Source organism: Balaenoptera borealis (genome assembly GCF_965194805.1).
Source record: "Balaenoptera borealis genome assembly, chromosome: 8".
NCBI classification, from domain to species: Eukaryota; Metazoa; Chordata; class Mammalia; order Artiodactyla; family Balaenopteridae; genus Balaenoptera; species Balaenoptera borealis.
The window spans coordinates 3,274,784-3,299,585 of record NC_138865.1 but is presented as its reverse complement, the minus strand read 5'-3'; the positions used below and the strand labels follow the sequence as shown (position 1 = coordinate 3,299,585).

Below are 24,802 nucleotides of genomic sequence, written 5' to 3'. Positions count from 1 at the left end.
AGAAGTAACAACTGACATGGCAGAAATACAAAGGATCATGAGCGATTACTACAAGCAACTCTATGCCAATAAAATGGATAACCTGGAAGAAATGGACAAATTCTTAGAAATGCACAACCTTCCGAGACTGAACCAGGAAGAAATAGAAAATATTAACAGTCCAATCACAAGCACTGAAATTGAAACTGTGATTAAAAATCTTCCAACAAACAAAAGCCCAGGACCAGATGGATTCACAGGCGAATTCTATCCAACATTTAGAGAAGAGCTAACACCTATCCTTCTCAAACTCTTCCAAAATATAGCAGAGGAAGGAACACTCCCCAACTCATTCTACGAGGCCACCATCACCCTGATACCAAAACCAGACAAAGATGTCACAAAGAAAGAAAACTACAGGCCAATATCGCTGATGAACATAGATGCAAAAATCCTGAACAAAATACTAGCAAACAGAATCCAACAAAACATTAAAAGGATCATACACCATGATCAAGTGGGGTTTATCCCAGGAATGCAAGTTTTCTTCAATATACGCAAATCAATCAATGTGATACACCATATTAACAAATTGAAGGAGAAAAACCATATGATCATCGCAATAGATTCAGAAAAAGCTTTTGACAAAATTCAGCACCGATTTATGATAAAAACCCTCCAGAAAGTAGGCACAGAGGGAACTTTCCTCAACATAATAAAGGCCATATATGACAAACCCACAGCCAACATCGTCCTCAATGGTGAAAAACTGAAACCATTTCCACGAAGATCAGAAACAAGACAAGGTTGCCCATTCTCACCACTATTATTCAACATAGTTTTGGAAGTTTTAGCCCAGCAATCAGAGAAGAAAAAGAAATAAAAGGAATCCAAATCAGAAAAGAAGTAAAGCTGTCACTGTTTGCAGATGAGATGATACTATACACAGAGAATCCTAAAGATGCTACCAGAAAACTACTAGAGCTAATCAATGAATTTGGTAAAGTAGCAGGATACAAAATTAATGCACAGAAATCTCTAGCATTCCTATACACTACTGATGAAAAATCTGAAAGTGAAATTAAGAAAACACTCCCATTTACCATTGCAACAAAAAGAATAAAATATCTAGGAATAAACCTACCTGAGGAGACAAAAGACCTGTATGCAGAAAATTATAAAACACTGATGAAAGAAATTAACGATGATACAAATAGATGGACAGATATACCATGTTCTTGGATTGGAAGAATCAACATTGTGAAAATGACTCTACTATCCAAAGCAATCTACAGATTCAATGCAATCCCTATCAAACTACCAATGGCATTTTTCACAGAACTAGAACAAAAAATTTCACAATCTGTATGGAAACACAAACGACCCTGAATACCCAAAGCAACCTTGAGAAAGAAAAACAGAGCTGGAGGAATCAGGCTCCCTGACTTCAGACTATACTACAAAGCTACAGTAATCAAGACAGTATGGTACTGGCAGAAAAACAGAAATATAAATCAATGGAACAGGATAGAAAGCCCAGAGATAAACCCACGCACATATGGTAACCTTATCTTTGATAAAGGAAGCAAGAATATACAGTGGAGACAAGACAGCCTCTTCAATAAGTGGTGCTGGGAAAACTGGACACGTACATGTAAAAGTATGAAATTAGAACACTCCCTAACACCATACACAAAAATAAACTCAAAATGGATTAAAGACCTAAATGTAAGGCCAGACACTATCAAACTCTTAGAGGAAAACATAGGCAGAACACTCTATGACATCAATCACAGCAAGATCCTTTTTGGCCCACCTCCTAGAGAAATGGAAATAAAAACAAAAATAAACAAATGGGACCTAATGAAACTTAAAAGCTTTTGCACAGCAAAGGAAACCATAAAGAACACCAAAAGACAACCCTCAGAATGGGAGAAAATATTTGCAAATGAAGCAACTGACAAAGGATTAATCTCCAAAATTTACAAGCAGTTCATGCAACTCAATATCAAAAAAACAAACAACCCAATCCAAAAATGGGCAGAAGACCTAAATAGACATTTCTCCAAAGAAGATATACAGATTGCCAACAAACACATGAAAGCATGCTCAACATCATTAATCATTAGAGAAATGCAAATCAAAACTACAATGAGATATCATCTCACACCAGTCAGAATGGCCATCATCAAAAAATCTACAAACAATAAATGCTGGAGAGGGTGTGGAGAAAAGGGAAACCTCTTGGCACTGTTGGTGGGAATGTAAATTGATACAGCCACTATGGAGAACAGTATGGAGGTTCCTTAAAAAACTAAAAATAGAACTACCATACGACCCAGCAATCCCACTACTGGGTATATACCCTGAGAAAACCATAATTCAAAAAGAGTCATGTACCAAAATGTTCATTGCAGCTCTATTTACAATAGCCAGGACATGGAAGCAACCTAAGTGTCCATCGACAGATGAATGGATAAAGAAGATGTGGCACATATATACAATGGAATATTACTCAGCCATAAAAAGAAACGAAATTTTGTTATTTGTAGTGAGGTGGATGGACCTAGAGTGTGTCATACAGAGTGAAGTAAGTCAGAAAGAGAAAAACAAATACCGTATGCTAACACATATACATGGAATCTCAGAAAAAAAAAAAGCTCATGAAGAACCTAGGGGCAAGATGGGAATAAAGACACAGACCTACTAGAGAATGGACTTGAGGATATGGGGAGGGGGAAGGGTAAGCTGGGACAAAGTGAGAGAGTGGCATGGACATATATACACTACCAAATGTAAAATAGATAGCTAGTGGGAAGCAGCCGCATAGCACAGGGAGATCAACTCGGTGCTTTGTGACCACCTAGAGGGGTGGGATAGGGACGGTGGGAGGGAGGGAGATGCAAGAGGGAAGAGATATGGGAACATATGTATAACTGATTCACTTTGTTATAAAGCAGAAACTAACACACCATTGTAAAGCAATTATACTCCAATAAAGATGTTAAAAAAAAAACTATTTTAACGTATGATTAGAACTTTTAGATATCACCATTAAAATGCATGAGAGCACACAAAACTTTTCGACATTCTGCTACAGGGTAAATGAGCACACATCTTGGAGTCCATTGCTCCAGTGAACCCACCAATATTCATAATTAAGAGGGCAACCGGGTGGTTTTCTAGACGTCACATTTCATTCTAAACAATTATTTCTGGCACTCTGTCCCAGTCATTATACTAGGTTCTAACGATGCAATGGGGAAGGCCAACCTCCCTTCCTCAAAGGGCCGGAATTCTAACAGAGGCGATACAAATACAACAGACAACTTAACAGCAAGGAGAAGAGCTACCAGAGGGGCAGGTGCGGGATCCTGTAGACATGTTTCATGGGGGCCAGAGGAGTCTTCTCATTCCTGAAGACTGAGTCAGGGGTATCCAGGTGAAAGGACCAGAAAGGAGGAAACACAATTCCAAAAAGAAGACAATGCATGTGCAAAAACCAAATGGCGAAAGAAAAAGTAAATAGAGAAAGTAGGAAAAAAGTAAAGAAAGAAGGAAGGAAGGAAGGAAAGAGAGAGAGAAGGCATTTATATAAAGGAACACCTTACAAAGAATATGAAAAATCATTGTGATTTTGGACATGACAATGAGTACGTGTGGGTGGATGGGTGGGGCCATGGCAGAGTGAGAACACAGCCACCATGGCACCTACGCCTGCACCTCAGAGGGAGGACCTAGGCTGACCACACAGAACCTTCAGAGGAGGGCTTCAAAAAGATGATTTGCAAGCCTTAGCTCCAATCCACCTCAGAAGTATGAAAGAATTGAGGTTAAAGAACTTCACTCCCTGAGAAAGACAAATACCATATGCTGTCACTTACATGTGGAATCTAAAGTATGACACAAATGAACCAGAAACAGACTCACAGACATAGAGAACAGACTGGTGGTTGCCAAGGGGGAGAAGGTGCGGAAGGAGTGGGAGTCTGAGGTTAGCAGATGCAAACTATTGTATACAGGATGGATAAACAACAAGGTCCTACTGTACAGCACAGGGAACTATAGTCAGTATATATCAATATATATCACTCTGCACGTCCCTCAGGACCTTGTTACTGATGCTCCTGGATTAAACTATCACCGAATGACTCAGCACATTGTGGCTGGGTTGGCGGGGGCGGTGATGGACTTTGCATTCCATTACCCCCAAGAAAGGAGGGTTTCAAAAACGAGCTTCTGCAAGACAAGCAACAATTATAGTCTAAGGCTGGGATTCTATGAGAGGCAGATTGGAGATGGGATTCATCAGGTAATTTACCAAGAAATGTGAGGGGTCATTATCCCCAAGAGGATGACGAGTGTTAACAGGTGACAAGAGTACCAACAGGTCAGACCCCAGATAGGAAACAAGATGCTCGACTGCAACAGTGTTCAGAGATGAATTGGAAACACTGAAGGCCAGGAAAATTATCCAGAAAGGGTCTGTGTGAGAAGAATCCGTGTTAAGTTTCAGCTCCTTTACTCAAAAAGCTCCTGATGGTGTCACCTTGAAAAAAGGCCAAGAGACAACTCAGACCAAGAGGTGGTCAAAAGGAAGTTAACATCATCCTGAGCTATATTTTAAAAGAATATGTCTATGTATAATTGGTATAATAAAAATAAGAAATAATATTTCAGGACCTAGTTAAAGGGTGTGGCCTGATTGTTTTGAGTAGCTCAGGACCACACAAAATAGCCTGCTGGTTCTTAGCAGTTTTGCAAAAGAATTCATTAATATTTTTTTCAAGAAATGTCTAGTATTTTTAGTGAGCTCTGCAGCTTTCCATAAAGGACTTGGAACTTGCAGTCCTGATCTCGTTGTCACCACGGATTTGGAGAAATGGGAGCAGAGGCATCTGCTCAGAGAGAGGTCTCTTCTGGGAACCACCAATCAGAGGAGTGACAGCTCTGGTGTCAGCAGTCCTGACACCAGACCGCTTCTCCTCCACTTTCATACCGCAAAGAAATTAAGAAGAGTCCAAGAAAAAAGGAACCTTACAGAACGCTACTGCAGGGGAGCTGGGTCAAGTGGTCATGTTTATTTAAGAGGCGGGGCACACTGTAAAAGGCTCTACTCTTTTACCAAAAGATGTTTTAAATATCTTACAGGTTCTGGCAGCCCAGGAGGACGAATAGAGCATTGCATGACTATTCTTTCTCCCAAAGTGTCAAACTATCATCACTGCACGTCCATCCATGGGCGTGATTCCGATCAGGCTGAGGGACTCAGGTGACCTTTCTGGGCCCCTGCATATCGGATGGCTGTGCGCACAGCCTCTGAGACAGAGATCTCTGTTTCCTGCCTTCCAGCACCTGCGCCGCCACCCCCCCACCCCCGGGACATCAGCCACAGGAGGCTAAGGTGTGTGGCAGCGGCAGTAACAACTCCAGGCTCTCAAGCGCAGGTGCTCTGACCTGAAAATTAGAAATACCACCTTAAATGACGACTTACTGGCCCAAACTAGTTTCGTGGTCCTGCTCAACCACAGAGGGCAGGAAGTCCAGCCTTGGAGAGAGGAGTTAGTGAACAAAATGATCGACCACCACATCCAATGAGTAGTAATCCCAGCCAACGCGAACAAGCTTCCCTGGTATTAGGGAGACGCCTTTACGGGCGCTCATAGCCTCTGAGTGGGATACAGGGCCTCTCCATTCTTCCCCTGGATGGTCACCAGTTTGTTGTTGCTTAAAAATAAAACATAATATAGGGGGAAAATAAAAATAAAGGCCCTGAAATGTGAACATTTTAAAAACATTATTAAAATTTTAAAAGAAATAAATAACATATGTTATAGTGAGACAGTACATAGCAAAATAGAAATATTTAAATTAGTGTAAAGATCTTTGATAGTCAAGATAAAAAAACTATAGGTTTTAATACAAATTTCTCTACTCAAGGGTAATTTGACATAAATTCTTAAGAAAAGGGGAAGTATTCTTAATTTAGAAATTTAAATTTCATGATAGGATTTTTATGCAAAGAAGTGTGGGTCCTAGTTTTTCAGCTAACAAAGCAGAACCAAGAGTGGGCAGTTTATACTTTTGGAGTGTTGCCACAATGAGACTGGAAGATCAGCATTGTCACTTGTCATATAAATTGTACGCTTGTGCTTTTGTTCCCAAACTTTCCAACGTAACCAGTTTACTGAAGAGTCTGAACTTGGTGCAGTACAAACAGGTAACCATTCTGCTTTTCTACAATCACTGACGACCACTGTGCTCTGCCACCGTTTCTTGTCCCCTTAACAACGTCCTAAATAAATCCTAAGGCTTCCCTCTCACTTCCAGGGAGCAAAAGCTCCAATCCAACTCGATGCAGTTTAACGCCGCAACATTGTATCAACATCACATCTGACTGATGTCTTCCCCTCCCCCTCCCCCCAGCATCACCCTGGGCTGAGTCCACAGGGTTCGAACGGGTGCAAGGGCTGGATCACCTTCTTCATGGCTATTCCCCCAGCACCGTAGCTAAGATTCTAGCCAGAAGACGAGATCCCAAAGCTCCCTCCTAGATCCCGCCAAGCTTCATGAGTGATTCTTGGAGTGCCCCATCTTGGGGTGCTGAGTAACCTCTGTTTGCCCCTCCAGACCGACACCCAGCTTCTCATCTCTGTTCTGGGCGCCCAGGAAGCTTCAACTGAGCTCTTTTGCTCCCTGGCTTCTGGTGGGAGACTAGAGTTTGGAGAAAGATATTGAGGTATTTATTTCCCTGACCCTCTCCTTGCCAGGCTGGAGATTACCAGTGACCAAGTCCTTCTTCAGAAGCCCATTGGTCCTGCTGGGCTGACCTCCTCTTCAGCTCCAGCTCTGGGTCCTAGTCACCATGTCCCCTCCTGGCCTCTGGGTTTGCGGTGGTTCAAGCCACCCCTGCTGTGACGGCCAGGATGCTTCACCGCGCCTTGCTGGCTTCCCCAGCTCTAGTCACACACACACGGTCCCTTCATCAACCTCTCTTCAGCTGCCCTATTTGAGTGCACACTACCTGCTTACTGTCAGGATGTGCCCTGGGAAGGGGCCAAAGACTTTTCCTGCCCCAAACAGAAAGGAGGAAAAATCCCAGCACCTCCGATGCTAAGGACTCAGAATCTGAACAATGTCCTTCTTTTGACCTCTGCCTCTCCTTTAAGTTGGGTGCCTATTAAGAAGGGGACAGACTTGTGATAATGGATCAGGGTCAGTTTTAAGACCTCATTATAAGCCCTGAGGGAGTTCTAGACTTCACATGCAAAAAGGCTTCTTTAGACCGTGTATCACTTCATGCTCCTTTGTTCTTAATTCAGCAATTTTCAATTTGGGGGCAGCAGAAACAGTCCATTCAACATCCTGAAAGATCTACATTTACCAATTTATACAGTCAAAACTCAAGATAAATACACATTGTCATGAACTGAACTAATTTGTCAGGACTAGATATATCTGTAAGTTCAGATCCTCGCTAGCTGGAATAACCAGCTGTTAATGGATACTTGAGGATTTATCTTCATCTGCCTTATTACCTTCCCAAGAAAATATCAAGTTATTCATACTGATTTCTAGCATTTGTTCTCTGAAGCCTTTTATTATGTTTTCAACATACATCCAATGTCAAAACAGTACTCCCAGGACACTAATACAGAGATTCATCTAATGGTGTATTTAGCAAAATATCTGCTTTGAGAAAGAACAAGGGTACGATCCTTTAAAGGCACTGTACTGGGTTTCATTTCGTTGGAATAAAATGCTACCTGAGAGCCATCTCCAGCTAACCTCATGCTTTATTTGCATTTTTTTTTTAGCTTATTAAAAGTGAAGGCATTCAGAGGTTGAGTGTGCCAGCAAAACTGTATTTCATGTTGAAGATCAGCAGGGGTCTTTTGGAGGCCTTCAATTTTTCTCTGAGTGTCAGGAAATCAGATTATTGCATCCAGCTGCAAGCTGTTTTGATTGCACTGAAAGTCTGATTTAATTTGGTACAAATGGCAAATTACTCCTCTATCCTTGAACTGCATGTACTCCTAAAGTACTATATTTCAGGATGTCCTTAAAAGTTTAGAGTAGAAACCTGATTTCGAAAGGTTCCTTCTCCATGCCTAGACCATTTGTAAAATGCCAACATGTCCTGGAGTAGCAAAGACATCACACACACACATCCTCCCCTCCCTCCCCTCAGGCTGTTACAGAATATGTGTATGGACTCCATCGTTCTATGCACAGTGAGAAAGATTCAGGAAGATTCTTGACAAAATGGAACAGAGCTTGGAGTACTTATTTATTGATACCACTTAAAGGGCCACTGATCTGAAGATGATTCTATCCTCTAAGTGATACTGCTATTCAAAATGCTGAACAATGCTAAGAAAGAAAACCTTCCCGAGTGTCAGGACCTGCAAAGGATGGTATTTGAAGGAGGCAAAACAACTCTGGTTTTGTTAAATGTTCTTGTACAGCAGAGCTTTCAAGAACCACTCTTTACTAGAACCTATTTAGGGGGAACAAAAGAACTCACAAATAATAGTGTTATTTCAACACCACACTTTAGAAGCCATTCACAACTTCTGAGGCTTCCAGTTGAGAAAACATACAACTTCAAAACACACAGGTTAGAATGTCTCAAGGTAGTCCAATGCCAACGTTTATGTGGGAGCGACGATATTCATTATGAAGCTTAAATGCTATAAAATGAACGGTTGGATGGTCTTCTTTTAAGGAGGTTTAAAAATAACAAAAAAATGAGTATGTTACATTTAGCTCCATTTAAAGGCAACAGTGATGATGAATTTTTCCAATGGCTCTTTAAATTGTCTTCATTTAACGCAATCATATTTTCAGATATAAACACCATAAAGTCTTTGTAGGCAGCAAGTCACAATACACTCTTTGAAGAATAGGACTTCATAAATCTTCCTTTCTGGTGCTAGTTGAGCTTATGTGGTTCTTCCACTCTGCAACTTCTTTATCTTCTCTTCCCTCTTCTAATTTGTGTGCATCTTCAACCCAGCTCTCACATGTATTCAGGAGTCTTCCCCAAACATAACACTTCCTTGCTCTGAACAGATATAGAATGCAGTTATCCTATTTACATAATATAGAACATAATACAGAAATGTGACGTCCAAAGATTTATATCCTCTTAAGCCACACTATAATCTTTTCCTTGCTTTTTTTTCCAAAACTTACAATTTTTAAAGTCCTCCTGGGAAAATAATGGGAATTATGGAGGCCAGTAATTCCCACAGAGTACAGTGTTTGAGAATAATATGGTTACTACTCTGATATCTGAGAAAAGAATTAGATACGATTTTCTGTTAAGGGAATTTCAGGCTAATACATGCTAATACATGCTGAACTGAACTTATTAAGATAAAATGTTCTTGTAAATCAAATGATAGTCATTTTCTTTAAAAATGATGATAGCAGGTGTTCCAATCTGAATCACTCATTTGCAGCATGATTTAATATTAGCAAATGTCAACATGACGGAGGGTTAGTTTCCAAAAATACAGATTACGCAGACCACGTTCAATGCATGCACTGAAGCATAAATAATAATCCTTCATGGTGCTTTTCAGTTTACACTATGATTTTTTAATGTACATTACATTATTTGCTGCTTGCTACAACTTTGTAACAGAGAAAACAAGAATTTTTTAGTATTCTCGTTTTTCAGGTGAGGAAATCAGGGCTCAGAAAGATTTAATAACTCATCCAGTGTCACATAACTTATATGTTGCAGACTATAGAGCAAGAATTAAAAAGAAGTCTTCTGACTTGCTTTCTATACCTATTCCAACATATGCTGGAGAGCCTCCAGCATTTTGAATGTTCCACCCAGAATAATGAACCCTAAATGCAGACACTATGACAGCCTCATGGCTGTGGCCTTAGAAGACACCCAGCTTGGATTTCCCTGGTGGCGCAGTGGTTAAGAATCCGCCTGCCAATGCAAGGGACACAGGTTCGATCCTTGGTCCGGGAAGATCCCACATGCCGCGGAGTAACGAAGCCTGTGCGCCACAACTACTGAGCCTGTGCTCTAGAGCCCGCGAGCCACAACTTCTGAGCCCACGTGCCACAATTACTGAAGCCCACGCGCCTAGACCCCGTGCTCCGCAACAAGGGAAGCCACCGCAAATGAGAAGCCCGCGCACCGCAATGAAGCGTAGCCCCCGCTTGCCACAACTAGAGAAAGCCCGCGCGCAGCAACAAAGACCCAGCACAGCCAAAACAAAGAAGACACCCAGCTTATGAAGTAGAGGCGGTGGAGAGAAAACGATAAATCACACTACTTTCCATTCTCTTCTCCCTCATTGTTTTCTTGATGATTGATATTTTTTTCATTTAAAAAAAATGCATTTGGCCTGACTCTGCATTCCAATTTTGTTCTTCTAATTGTATTCTCCTGATTAATATTTTCATATACCTAATTTTGTCAAAAGTGATTCAAAGATAGCAGAATTTGGATCAGCCTTACAACAGATACAAAAAACTTCATTAAAGCATAAATGACAAGAACTGAAGGTGCACAGAGGCTTCTTACTGTGGTTCAATGTAGAATGGCCCACTTTGGCAGATAAATGGCCAATATTTCACAAAATTGTCTATTTTCTCAATGAAGCAGGATATCTCTTCTTTGCACATGGCTCACAAATTGCAAATCTGTTCTGATTGCTGGTAATATTATAGATGGGATGATTAAAAGAACATTTGAATGATAATGCTTCCCCTGTATGCAGCCCAAGAAAGAAAGTAGGGGGAAATATATTCATGACTCTAAGTTTAAGGAACAAAAGGTAACACTGTGCCAATGGTTTGGGTACAGATGGCAGGAGATAAAATACAGAATTTCATGTGAATGATCCCCTGTCACCAAAATAAGAAGCTAGCCTAAGGCAGCCGGGTCACTGGTCCTGCATAGAACACTGTTCCTCAGTGTAGACACCCAACAGGCAGCAAAGCCTGAAGCTCCCACTAGCCAGAGGTACCAACGTCAATTTTTTATAATAATTTGAAAATTAATATTTTAGAAACAGCATTGAAACAGAAATCATGTGAAAAATCAGACCGCTGTTGGTATTTCTTATGAATTTTAATTGTTTTAAATTACATATTAGGGGTTTGGGACAACATAATATTTTCAATGCTTATTAAGAACCCAGTAGGTCTTACCCAACCCATGCTTTTACTTGGCTGCATTCCTCGTCTTGATGTGGAAATGTTCTTTAATAAAAAAGAGCATCCATAAATCAGAGTCGGAAGCTGAGCAAGTGAAAGAATGGGATTCACAAATAGGACTTGAGCTCCTTATAAATCACAAGAGGAATTCTTCTAAGAACAAGTATTCTTATAAGAATAAGAGGAACAAGAGATGAAAGTGATCAAGACAGCCTTAAAACCTTTCCCTCAGCTGGACTAAACTTCAGAAAGGCTTCTTCCCAACTCTAGGCTCCTGACTTCCCTTCTCCTATAACATTAACTTTAGAACATTTGTAAGTATAAATTATTTCTCTATCCTTTTGAGGTGTAAATGTTTTGAAAAGTCACTTGCCAGTTTGGCAACTTAGGAGTTATCTTTCTCCAGGACCTGGGAGCTGTCCCTTTGAAGTGTGATCATGAAGAAACTTCCCTTGTCTCCCAGGCTCTGTGGGAGGGGAGCAGCCTCACTTCCATGGGTACCAGCCAGCAAGCACAGATGGCCTCATCACAGGGAAAAACACGGCAACACATCTCATGGATCCACCTCTCCCCAGATGCCCTCTGGCACTTCTTCACCAGCTCACCCCAGTGCTAAATATCCCTCTCAACTTTGGTCTCAGCAGGGGTGGATGGGTAAAAGGATTTGCAAAATGCTGGAAAATGTTGAAGCTGGATGAGTGCTACATAAAGTCTTTTTTTTTCTTTTAGAGCAGTTTTAGGTTTATAGAAAAATCATGCAGAAAGTACAGAAAGTCCCCACATACCTCCTCTCCCCTCCCCACTCCACAGTTCCTCCTATTATTAACCTCCTGCATATTTGTTACAACTGATAAGCCAATATCGTTACATTATTATTAACTAAAGTCCTTAGTTTACATTAGGGTTCGGTCTTGGTCTTGTGCTTTTTTGACAAATGCATAATATCATCATAGTATCCACCATTACATATGGTACAGAAGAGTCTCACACTACCTTAAAATCCCCTGTGCTTCACCTGTTCACTCCCCTCCCCTTCCTCTGAACCCCTGGCAGCCACTGACTTTTTTATTGTCTCTATAGCCTTGCCTTTTCCAGAGGGTAGTATAGTTGGAATCATACAGTGTGGACCTTTTCAGACTAGTCTCTCTCACTCAGCAATATGCATTTAAGGTTTCTCCATGTCTCGTTGTGATTTGATAGCTCATTTCTTCTTATTGCCATGACATTCCATTGTCTGGATGGACCACAGTTGATCAGTTCACCTGCTGAAGGACAATAGATGCGTCCAGTTTCTGTCAATTACTAATAAAGCTGCGATAAACATCTGCATGCACGTTTTTGTGTGACACAAGTTTTCAACTTGATCAGGTAAATATCTGGAAGCATAATTGCTGGATCATATGGCAAGACTGCCATTTGAGAACTGCCAAACTGTCTTCCAAAGTGTCTGTACCAGTTTGCATTCCTTCCTGTTGCCCCACATCCTTGTGTGCGTTGGGTATTGTTAGTTTTTTGGATTGGAGCCATTCCATTGAGTACGTAATGCTATCTCATTTTTTTAAATTTGTAATTCCCTAACAACAAATGATTTTGAGAAGCTTTTCATATGATTACTTGCCATCTGTATATACATGTTGAAGTGTCTTCAGACCTTTTGCCTACGTATTAATTGGATTGTATGTTTTCTTATTGTTCCGTTTTAAGAGTTCTTTGAATATTTTAGATACATTCCTTTATCAAATGTGTTTCACAAATAATTTCTCCTTGTCTGCAGCTTATCTTTTCATCCTCTTGACAGTATCTTTCTTATGACAGAAGTTTTTAATTTTGGTACAGTTCAGCATAACCATTTTTTTCTTTCATGGAGTGTGCTTTTGTTGTTATATCTATGAACACATTACCAAACACAGGTTACCTAGATTTTCTATGTTTCCTTCCAGAAGTTTTATAATTTTGCATTCTACACTCAGATCCATGATCCATTTTAAGTTGAATCGATTCGTAAAATATATAAAGTCTGTGTCTAGAATTTTTCTTGCATAAAAAATCTAATTGCTCCAGCACCATTTGTTGAAAGACTGTCCTTTGTTCATTGAACTGCCTTTGCTCCACTGCTAAAGATTAAATGGCTATATGTGTATGGGTTGATTTCTGTGCTCTCTATTTTGTTCCATTGATCTATGTGTCTGTTATTTCACAAATGCCATGCTATCTTGATGATTATAGCTTTATAATAAGTCTTCAAGTCAGGTAATATCACTACAACAACTTTATTCTTCTTCCTTTCATGTCTTTTGAATATTGGGGTGTTTTGCCTCTCCATATAAACTTGACAGTACTGAGTCTTCCAATCCGTGAACATGGAAATAACTCTCCTTTTATTTAGATATTCCTTGATTTTGTTCAGAGTAATTTTCGACATATAGTTTCCACATATTTTGTTAGATTTATACCTAATAGACATATCACATCATCTGCACACATATACAATTTTATTTCTTCCTTCCAATTCTATACTCCTTTTCTTTTCCTGTGTTACTGCATTGCTAAGACCTCCAGTGCAACATTGAGTAGGAGTGGTAAGAGAGGAAATCTTTGCCTTGTTCCTGATCTTAGGGGAAAATTATCCAGTTAACACCATTAGGACTTCCCTGGTGATGCAGTGGTAAAGAATCCACCTGCCAATGCAGGGGACGCGGGTTTGAGCCCTGATTCAGGAAGATCCCACATGCCACGGAGCAGCTAAGCCCGTGAGCCACAACTACTGAGCCCACGTGTCACAACTACTGAAGCCCGCACGCCTAGAGCCCGTGCTCTGCAACAAAGGCAGGCCACCGCAATGAGAAGCCTGCACACCGCAACAAAGAGTAGCCCCTGCTCGCCACAACTAGAGAAAGCCCGCACGCAGCAATGAAGACCTAACACAGCCAAAAATAAATAAATTATTTTTTTAAAAAACACAATTAACTATGATGTGAGGTATAGGTTTTTTTGAGATGTTCTTTACCAAGTTGAGGAAGTTCCCCAAATGCCAAACTTTTAAATACATATCATTGTGAAAGTATACCATGGATATTAATTGTCTTTGGACTCTATGGCATATATGGCATATAGTATACATGGTAAAATGGTAATATAGAAAGAAAAATACTTTCAAAATATATTTAAATTGTCTCCTGGACAACTTCCCAATATAAAAAAACAACCTTGTCACTATTCCTTTTCATTGATAAAATAACTATTTTTACATGATTTTTATATTTTAAGGAGGGAACACAGAAACCAAAACTAACAGAGTCACCATTTAGTGCATAAAACATGCCTTTAAAATCCTGGGCTACCACCTATTGAAAATATGGGTAACAAATTAATTTCTAGGTACAAATGCAACTTTTTTTTAAGTGAAGTATAGCTGATTCACAATATTATATTATTTTTAGGTGTACAACATAGTGACTCAATATTTTATAGATTATACTCCATTTAAAGTTATTACAAAATAATGGCTGTAACCTTATGGTTACATAAGGCATGAGACTAGACTCTAGAACCAGTATGCATTTCTCTTAAGAAATCCCTTTCTTAAAGAGTTAGCACCCTTGGGCTTCCCCGATGGTGCAGTGGTTAAGAATCCACCTGCCAATACAGGGGACACAGTTTCGAGCCCTGGTCTGGGAAGATCCCACATGCTGCGGAGCAACGAAGCCCGTGCGACACAACTACTGAGCCTGTGCTCTAGAGCCCGCGAGCCACAACTACTGAGCCCACATGACACAACTACTGGGCCTGCGTGCCTAGAGCCTGTGCTGCGCAACAAGAGAAGCCACCGCAATGAGAAGCCCACATACTGCAACGAAGAGTAGCCCCCGCTCGCTGCAACTAGAGAAAGCCCGCGCTCAGCAACAAAGACCCAACACAGCCAAAAAATAAAATAAAATAAAATAAAATAATAAAATAAATTTATATATAAAAAAAGAATTAGCACCCTTTATTCTCTATAGTGTCACACATGTTCAAGTTATATGAATATCAACTTCCTGCTTGAAGTATACTGGCACTTAATTTGTACTAAACCAGAAGGAACTTAATTTTTTCAGTAGGAAAATTCTTTCTTTTCAAGACTTTTTAATACGAATAAGTACATCAACTAAAGAATAGGAATATAATGTAAATGAGTAAGGAAAAGTAGAATAATCTGAGCTAAGGGCAACTTCTAGACTACAGAAGTGCCATAGTGTATTTTCAAAATCTTCAAATCTTTAACATTTTCACATGAATCAAGCAAATAACTAAAATGTCCTTTCCTGACACATAAATATGATCAGGAATTTGTTAGTCCTTCAGGGTATTGATTTCTTTGGCCTCGTCAAACTTAATTTGGTCCTAATTTTAGTTCTGTGCTTAAATTTAGGACCAAATTAGGTTTAACCTAGGCCAAAGAAATCAACACCCCGAAGAATTAACAAATTCCTGGAGATTAAAATCCCTGGATTAGATGGGATAGCGATGAAAATTCTGCTCATCCAGCCTTGGAAAAAAAATGAGACACCACATCTCAAAATGATGAAACGTACAATGCTTTATAGCCTGTGCAGTTAAATGGGGAGGAGTGGGAAAGATGGAGAGGTGGCCAGGGGTCCCAGGACAAGGCTGAGGTCTGTGGGCGGGAGCAGAGCTCTCCTGACAGCTGACAGTGGGGACAGAGTTGTCTGTGCTGGAACCAACTCATAACTCACACAGCCTGCCCTTTGCTCTTCTTTATTTGCTGTGGAAGCATTTCAAGAAAACAGCATCCATCCTTTTTTTTCCTCCAAGATCCATGACCTATATGACTCCATGTAGCCTCTCTTGGCGGCCAGCACACACCCTAAACCCTCACCTCTGCTGTACTGTGTGAGGTTTCCTATCAGCCATTTGGTCTTTAATTTTAAAAGTTTGCACATGACATTTTCAAAAGGTGAAATGGAGCAAAACGTGACTCACTAGAAAGAGGATTATATGGATCCTTCAAAGTGAACATAGGTAGAAATTAGAATATTAAGTCTTTGAGCACTTCACGATATTCAGAGCAAAAAAAACTTTAAGAGGTACAAGTCTCTACCTATCACACATATATTGAATAAAGAACAGAAGAATCATTCTTATGTTTAAACATCAGATCTCTGAAAGGTTTTAATGGACTCTAAACAATTCCAGAATGGTACTTATCTGTGAAAAAGAGAATGAGTCTCCTTTTGAAGCAAAATACATAAACAGAACAAAAAGATTCCTTTATGCTGCTGTTTCACTGATGGCTTTTACACAGCCCACAGACTCTTTACAATGAACTGTCAATAAAGCTCAGCTTCTGAATGTCCCCCAGCGTGGGGATGGCCTCTGAGCTATGCGCCCTGAAAAAACTAAGATCTTGAGGTTCAAGGCAGGCTGTGTGGCGATCCTAGCTCCTAGGTTGGCAGTCAATCACAAATAGGACTTATTTGCAGGTTTCTGAATCTCTTACTGGCTGTAAGCAATGTCTGTGGGTCTAGGACCTGCCAAGCCCCACAAGAGATCTATCAGAGAAACACTCAACTATGGATTCTGCTTTATTGTGTTCCTGCACTAAGGGATTCTGCCTGCATCTTTGCTTCTTTAGACCTGGGTAACATTCTTGGTTGAATCTCTTTTGTTTCTAAACACATTGCCACCCCCTGCTTAGCTGTATTCTGGGTGTATTCTATTTGATTGTAAGCCATTTCTCAGCTTGACTGGTGCAAATTTCCCAAGTTCAACAGGCAGAAAGGCCAAGGCAGCAAAATTTCAGTGGGCGCTCTCATGTTATGAAAATGTTACTTGTACCCCTGCCAGATTTTAGCCACCACTTTGGACCTACTCCTGGAAGGATATAATTTCTATTTTCCCTATGGATGGAAAATGCCAAGAGTACTAATTCTCAAAGTCACTCCATGTAGAAATCACCATCGGGTTTTGATAAACGTGCAGATCCCAGAGTCCACAGCTAAAGACTCAAGTCCACCGACCTGGAATGGATTCCACAAAACTGAAAGCTGAACAAACTTGAGCAGGAGATTTGTAAATCATTTGGAGAAGCACTGGGCACTCCCCGAGGAAAGATGTCTCACTTAACAGATGATTTGTAAATGCTTGCTGGTGAGTAAGTGTTAAAATCTCTACTATAACAATTTATCATTCCTATTGGAAATTATTAAACCTATATGAAAGGTCAGTTTGTTACAAGTATTTTTAAAAACAACTAGTTTTTTAGCTAAACATTAACTTTTTTGTAATTCTGCAATTCAAATGTATCCTTTATTTAAAAGTAAATGCACATAATGTCTGTGAGCCTAAACAATGCCTCTAGGATTTAATGTATTCAAACCACTGTGTACAGAACAATCGTCCACAATAGGTTAAAAATAATGAGCATGAAGGGAAGAAATGCACAGGATATTTTTAGATTCCTTCGAAGAACACAAACTGCTTTACAAGGACAAAGAAAATCTAAATTCTAATCTGAGTGTGAATCTTTTTTTTGTGTGTGTGGTCATAAATAATTGCTCTTTGGAAGAACTGAGAAAAAAAATGGGATAAAACTTCTGGGTGAGAAAACAGATTTTTTTTTGTCCTAGAGAAGCAACTTGAACTTTGGGACATTCTCTGTTCTTGCTCTTATAATACATTCACACATTACCTCTTTCCAAAGCATGGTTCGTTATACCTGCAAAAAGCAAAGTTGCACTAAAGTATTTTTGTTCTCATAGTAGAAGAATGATTCCTACTCAAGACAACCTCCTCGGAAGCAAATATCTTGTCACTGGTTTAGAAGTAACCCCCCTCTCTCTCCCCATGAGGGTCACACTAAAAGCATTTATCAAAGTCTATGTAACCCAACTCTGGAGCATCACTTGGATTCACAGATGGTACTGATGTTGTGCTAACCCAAGGGTTGCACAGTAGGGGCCAATACTACAGGTCAGCACAATGAACTGTAATGTTCTACCACGTTGCTCACTTAATGAACTTTCACTTAATTGAGTGACTGGATTTATCCATGTTCTCCAGTCTTCTCCCAAAACTTACTGATTGTTGTGGACAACCTGCTGAATCATGTGAATAGAAGGTTAATCTTTATTCTCCTGAGCCCTCCTGCTTCCATGTGTTGAATTGCATGGTTGCCAGGAGTCAGTTTCATCTGTTCCCAAACTTGTTCATGCTTGACTTATTTTACATTGTAATTATATAGATTAATTAAATATTGTGTAAACTGATGAACTAGGCATGTGAAAAGAGAACTGCTTCTAAGAAAACTAATTTAAATGCTTTGGTTAAAGTCACTAAAAATAAAGCAGCCTCATTTGGGGACCAGACAATGTGAAAGTTGGAAGAACGTCATAGAAATTTAAAAGGATTCTGCCCTCAGCCTGCCTGGTTAGTGTTTATATTTCTCCCTCTGCTTTAAGGAAATGGAAGCTAGAAATGGAGGACATTGTGTGGGGTCTACACAGGAAAATTTAGCAATACAGTCAGTTAACTCATACCCAGAGAAAAAGCCTTACCCGCACATGAAAGGATTGCTGAATTCCTATGTTCTAATGTAACATAAAATGTTTGGCATAGACATCATGTATTATTCTAAGAATTTCACAATACAGGTCAACCATTTGTTTATACTTTGCCACTTTACCTGCCTTTTCTAACTAATTGACCAGCTACCAACTTTGATTGTGTCAGATGAGAATTCTACTATAATCACATCATCAAGAGCAACAAACGTCTCTCTAGAGCTGAGATTGCAAACTAGCAGCCTGCAGGACAAATGCAGCTTATATGGGTATGGAATTTGGCCTGTCAAATTCCAGAGGAAAAATAAAAGTGGGACATTTCATGTAAAAATTCCAATCTCCATCTCCTCTTGAAAAACTAGATCAGGTACCACTGGACTTGACTGTGGCAACAACAGCTCCTGCTGACCAGCAGCTGACCCTTCGGAAAAGGCTACCTACCACCCTCCAGTGAGACCCGTCTTCACTCTCCAACCTGCCAGCCACACCCTCATCCTACCGCCTGGTTTCCGCGGACATCTGCAGTTACTAACTGTGCCCTAAAGCCTTGCTTATGAGAAGTAAGGATTTCTAACTTGCCTAAGCTATTAGGCAAGAAAAAGCACCTCCTTCCCAGCTCTACAAGCTCATGCAATACATTTTTCTCAAGCACCTATTCAACAGTATGAAGAAATCCAAAAACACATATTCACAAATGTAGAAGACAGCATCTGTCCTTTCAGGAGCTTAAAATATAATTAAAACAAATGAACAAAGAAAAAAGGAACACATATGATACATAAACACATGCTGGACGTTATGTTTCCAACTACTGAAAATTTACAGACTGAAGCAATTGAACACTGAATTCTATTCTTCCCTACTACGCCAACTATACTAAAGATTAACATACCAAGTGAAGTAATCGAGACAAAGACAAATACCATATGATACCACTTACATGTGGAATCTAAAACAATGATACAAATGAATTTATTTACAAAACAGAAATACACCCACAGACATGGAAAACAGACTTACGGTTACCAAAGGGGACAGTGGGGGAAGGGATAAATTAGGAGTTTGGAATTAACACATATACACTACTATGTATAAAATAGATAACCAACAAGGACCTACTGTATAGCACAGGGAACTATACTCAATATTTTGTAACAACACATAAGGGAAAAGAATCTGACAAAGAATATATATATATAACTGAATCAATTCGCTGTATATCTGAAACTAACATGACATTGTAAATCAACTCTACTCCAATTGAAAAAAAGCCCCATGAAGAAACCATATAATAAATTACTTTTAAAATTCCCACAGCCCCACTACATAATAATGTTTAACAAATTTATTAACACAAAATAGTTAAGAGATCGGTGATATTTGCTAATTTTTCAAAATAATTAAAAAGCAGTGTCTGAGATTGGAGAGGGGAAGTCAATTTGTATTGGGAGTAGACAGCGTGATGTATTTTATGCATAGCAAAAATTTTCACATAGCCAGAATGAGACATGGGTTCTGTTCAGTATTTTGGGAAATGTGTGTGAAAAGGTAGCAAGGACAGATTATGACAGGCTTTGAAGTTTAGACTAAAGGATTTAGATTGTACCTTGCGTATGACAGGGAATGACTGAAGGTTTTAGAAGCACAGTGATAACATGAATGCAGGTATTTAGAGAAATAGATCTGTGGACTGCATGTAGTATTAGTCTAATTGGGCAAACAATGTAAGTAGGGAGATTAATTAAAAGGCACTTGAAGGAGTGCCTGAATGAGAACAAGGCCTGTGAGAGAAACATTTTTGTTGTTGTTTTAATTATGTGAGAGGCACCTGAACGTAAAATTGACAGGATTCTGTGATATTGGGTATAGGTAATGACGGAGAAAACATCACAAAAACAATTAACAGACATAAGGTTTCAGAGGTTCTAAACTAGTGTCATTCTGGACAAAAGGGACTTGAAAAGAGAGTTACTTTGATGGGAAGACGATGATGAATTCAGTTTTGAGGAATGAGGTCCCGTCAAAAATAAAATGTTAACAGAAGCTTCCAGCAAAGGGTCACTGCCATCAATAACCACATCATCATGACTAACTATTTCAAACATCCGTGGAGTGGTGTTTTTCCTGTTCTAACTTTGAGGTAAAATGTAACTTACATTAAAGATATTGCAGCCTCATTTGATAAAAGCTCCCTTTATGAAAGTGTGAAAGCAGAGCTTCCTATTTTGCTACTTTCTTTACTGCTTACTGAAGAGAAATCCATATAAGAGTATGTTTTATGAACACCAAGAGGTTTAATTTCTACCTTACTGGCAAGCCAAATAATGCCTTGTTGTTGGATGTGTCACATTTCTTGGTCATGATGAACAGTGGAGTTCTCCACATGCATTGACAGGAGACCCAATTTTCTCAAGGCAAAATTTCCTTGAGATAATAATTTCAATGTGTGTTTTTTTCTTAAAGAAACAGCCTATTTTATCTGGAATGACCATCATGATTTTAGACACTATTACAGCAATATTCTAAGAAGTATAGATGTGAATAATGATCATTTCTTTTCCCATCTTCCTAATTCTCACTTGCCATTATATGATGCTTTAGTCAGGCTTCAGAATTTCAAAAACCTGGAGTAGAAATTGCTCTCTGGCACCTTTTAGCTATGCCATTGTGGCCAAAACACTTCTCAAAACTCAGTTTTGTAAAATGGAAATAATAATAACCTCATGGATCACTATGAGTGTGCAATAAGACAATGCATACAAAGGTCTTCATATAATGCCAGAGATGAAAAAGCCATCAATAAATGTTAACCAATGTTGTTGTGATTACTATTATTTTTGTCATCCTATGTCATAACCAGAATCAAAGTATAAGAATGAATAGATATCTAAGAACTTGCTATTTGCAGCTATGCCCACATTGGATACCAGATTCCGTGCAGTCCAGGATTATCTTTTTTATTCCAACTTCCAGCAAAATGCCTGGCACACAACCAGGTCTCTCCAAATGAATATTCAAATGACCGGATGAATAAGCACCTACAAGCTAAGATCAGGAGAAAGGAAGACTCACCTTATACTACAAGAAACATTTTAAGATTTCTGTTCATTAGCATAACAAGATATTTTAATAAGATCTCATTTCCATACAATGTCTGGGAAATAGAAAATGTCTAGATAACTGGATGTTCCATAGTGGACTTTTGAGACATTCCATCTATAACATGCATGATTGTGTGTAAAACATATATATAATCCATACAGTATATACCCATATAGTGCGATAGAATAAATTCTGATATTTACTTAAGATTCTTATTTACTTGAGATGTTTATTTACTTAAGATTCTTATTCTAAGTGAACTGAGAAGCATTTCCTGTTTTAGCAGGGGAGTGACATGAAGAGTTAGCTTTGCAAGGATCCCTTTAGCTACCCCACGGAGGATGCGTTGTGGGCAGCCCAAGTAGAAGCAGTGAGACTAGTTAGAAGATGGGTTTCGGTGGGCCAAGAAAGAAAATAAGGTGAAAGGAGTTGGTGGTTAGGACTAGGGTACTCAGTTAAGATAAAAAGATGGGATATACTTTGAAAGTTGAAGGATTGAAAAGGACCCGTGGTCGAGACGGGAGATGGAGCACGAGGGTGGGGACGGGGGATGGGGGGCGGAGGGGGGGTGAAGGCAAGGGTAACCGAGGGAGATGTCAGGATTTGAGCCAAGCAGCAGTGAGGATGGGGGTGCCATTTACTGCAGAGCACAGGGGTGTGGGGGAACCTAGACTCCCCTTTACTCTGGTTGATCACTCATGATCCCCTCAGCCCTAACATTCTAATTTTTCCCTCACAGAGAAAAGCTGTCTTCTGGATACTGTAGATTCCTTTCACTTGGTAAAAGCATTGTCTCTCTTTCTTTCTTTTAAATTTTTTGTTTTATTCCATCTTGTCTCCTCCACTCCTAGTTAGAGAACCAATGGTTCAGAAGAATATAAGAGAGAGACAGAGACTTCACATAAATCCCTCTCTCTCGGGAAAAGGTCATAGAGCCCATGAAGGAAGAGGAACAAACTACCTTGTAAAACTCATCATTAAACTCAGTTTACTTAGTGCCCTGCACTATTTATGACAAGTCACTAAAATGTCAGTCGATTCCTCTGTGAAATGAGCCACTCTGTTTTACACTGAAGCTTTTCCTGAAAGCGTTTTGGTGAATAATGGATATAGGACGCATAAAAACTTTATTTTCTCAGTACATGGAGTATTTATTTAAAAAAAAAAAAACCGTGGATTATGCAAACATCAGGTAAACGAGGATCCTTTTCAAACAATCTCTCTCGGATTGATTTTAAAGCATTTCTCCATAAAAGCAGTAGGCAGGAAGCACTGCGTTCCTTTCTCGGGCAGCAACTCTGGGGTGCCCATTACTGGATGATGGAGGTACTGAGCTAACGAACCTCAGAATCACCTCTTGGACCAGACTAGCTGACTGAACCACATGCTTCATCTGTACACTTGCAAATAATACCTTCACAGCAAACCCTTCCTTCATAGTGTCAAGGAAAAATAATAGACGTGCCTCACAATAAATTGTTGAAGACATACCTGGTAGGCAAGTGACCTCAGCTGATCTCGCTTAAAAAAAAAATACATTAAGTAAAAAAAAAAAGCAAAACAAAATAAAATGAAAGGAAAAAACCCTCTGTGCTGCATCTCTAGAATATTAAAACACTGAGGAATTGTTGAAGTGTTCCTTCAGGAGACCCGTTTGGCTACTGGAGCAGAATTTTAGGCACCGAATGCTTAGGTAAGTTATGATATATGAAATGCTTGACAGATACAGTCCCCAGTCCAGAAAACTGCTCCTGGACGAGACAGGTATTGGCACACAGTGGATAATAAAAGGCCCAAATCACTTTCCATGTGTCAGTTGAAAGGACCCAGCAAAAGAAGTCCAGTCTCATTTCAGCACACACTTTTAGGACTTGATCAGCTACCCTGATACAACCATACATTGAATCTTATTATTACATTAGCTCCCTGGTGAAGACATACCAATTTTTATCTGACCTGAAAGATGAGGGTTTCATGTCACCTGGGACCTCATTAGAGGACATACATTTGGCGATTAAAGCTGCTGAATTCATTAGAGGCACAAATCCTAACTCAGAGGGAAAAGCTATAAGCTTGGGAATCAGATCACATTATGGCACTGAGCTATTCAAACCCAAACGTAGAAATCATCCAAATTATTAACATACACACAGTACTATATATAAAATAGATAACCAACAAGGACCTACTGTACAGCACAGGGCACCCTGCTCAATATTCTGCAATAACCTATATGGGAAAATAATCTGAAAAAGAATGAATATATGTATAACTGAATCACTTTGCAATGCACCTGAAACTAACACAACATTGCAAATCAGCTATACTCCAACAGAATTTTTAAATAAGAAAATAGGGGGAGACCTTCAAGATGGTGGAGGAGTAAGACGTGGAGATCACCTTCCTCCCCACAAATACATCAGAAATACATCTGCATGTGGAACAACTCCTACAGAACACCTATGGAACACTGGGAGAAGACCTCACTTCCCAAAAGGCAAGAAACTCCCCACGTACCTGGGTAGGGCAAAAGAAAAAAGAAAAAACAGAGACAAAAGAATAGGGACAGAATCTGCACCAGTGGGAGGGAGCTGTGAAGGAGGTAAAGTTCCACACACGAGGAAGCCCCTTCACTGGCGGAGACGGAAGGGTAGCGGGGGGGGAAGCTTCAGAGCCACAGAGGAGAGCACAGCAACAGGGGAGCGGAGGGCAAAGCGGAGAGACTCCCGCACGGAGGATCGGTGCCGACCAGCACTCACCAGCCTGAGAGGCTTGTCTGCTCACCTGCAGGGGTGGGTGGGACCTAAGCTGAGGCTCGGGCTTCGGAGGTCAGATCCCAGGGAGAGGACTGGGGTTGGCTGCGTGAACACAGCCTGAAGGGGCTAGTGTGTCACAGCTAGCCGGGAGGGAGTCCGGGGAAAAGTCTGGACCTGCCTAAGAGGCAAGAGACCATTGTTTCTGGGTGC

General features: G+C 39.9%; 1 long non-coding RNA gene across 1 annotated transcript in view; it reads right to left on the bottom strand.

Moving 5' to 3' along the window:
* The window catches only part of LOC309633380, a 463,676-nt gene that overhangs the window by 148,638 nt on the left and 290,236 nt on the right, over positions 1-24,802 (bottom strand). The window lies entirely within an intron of this gene.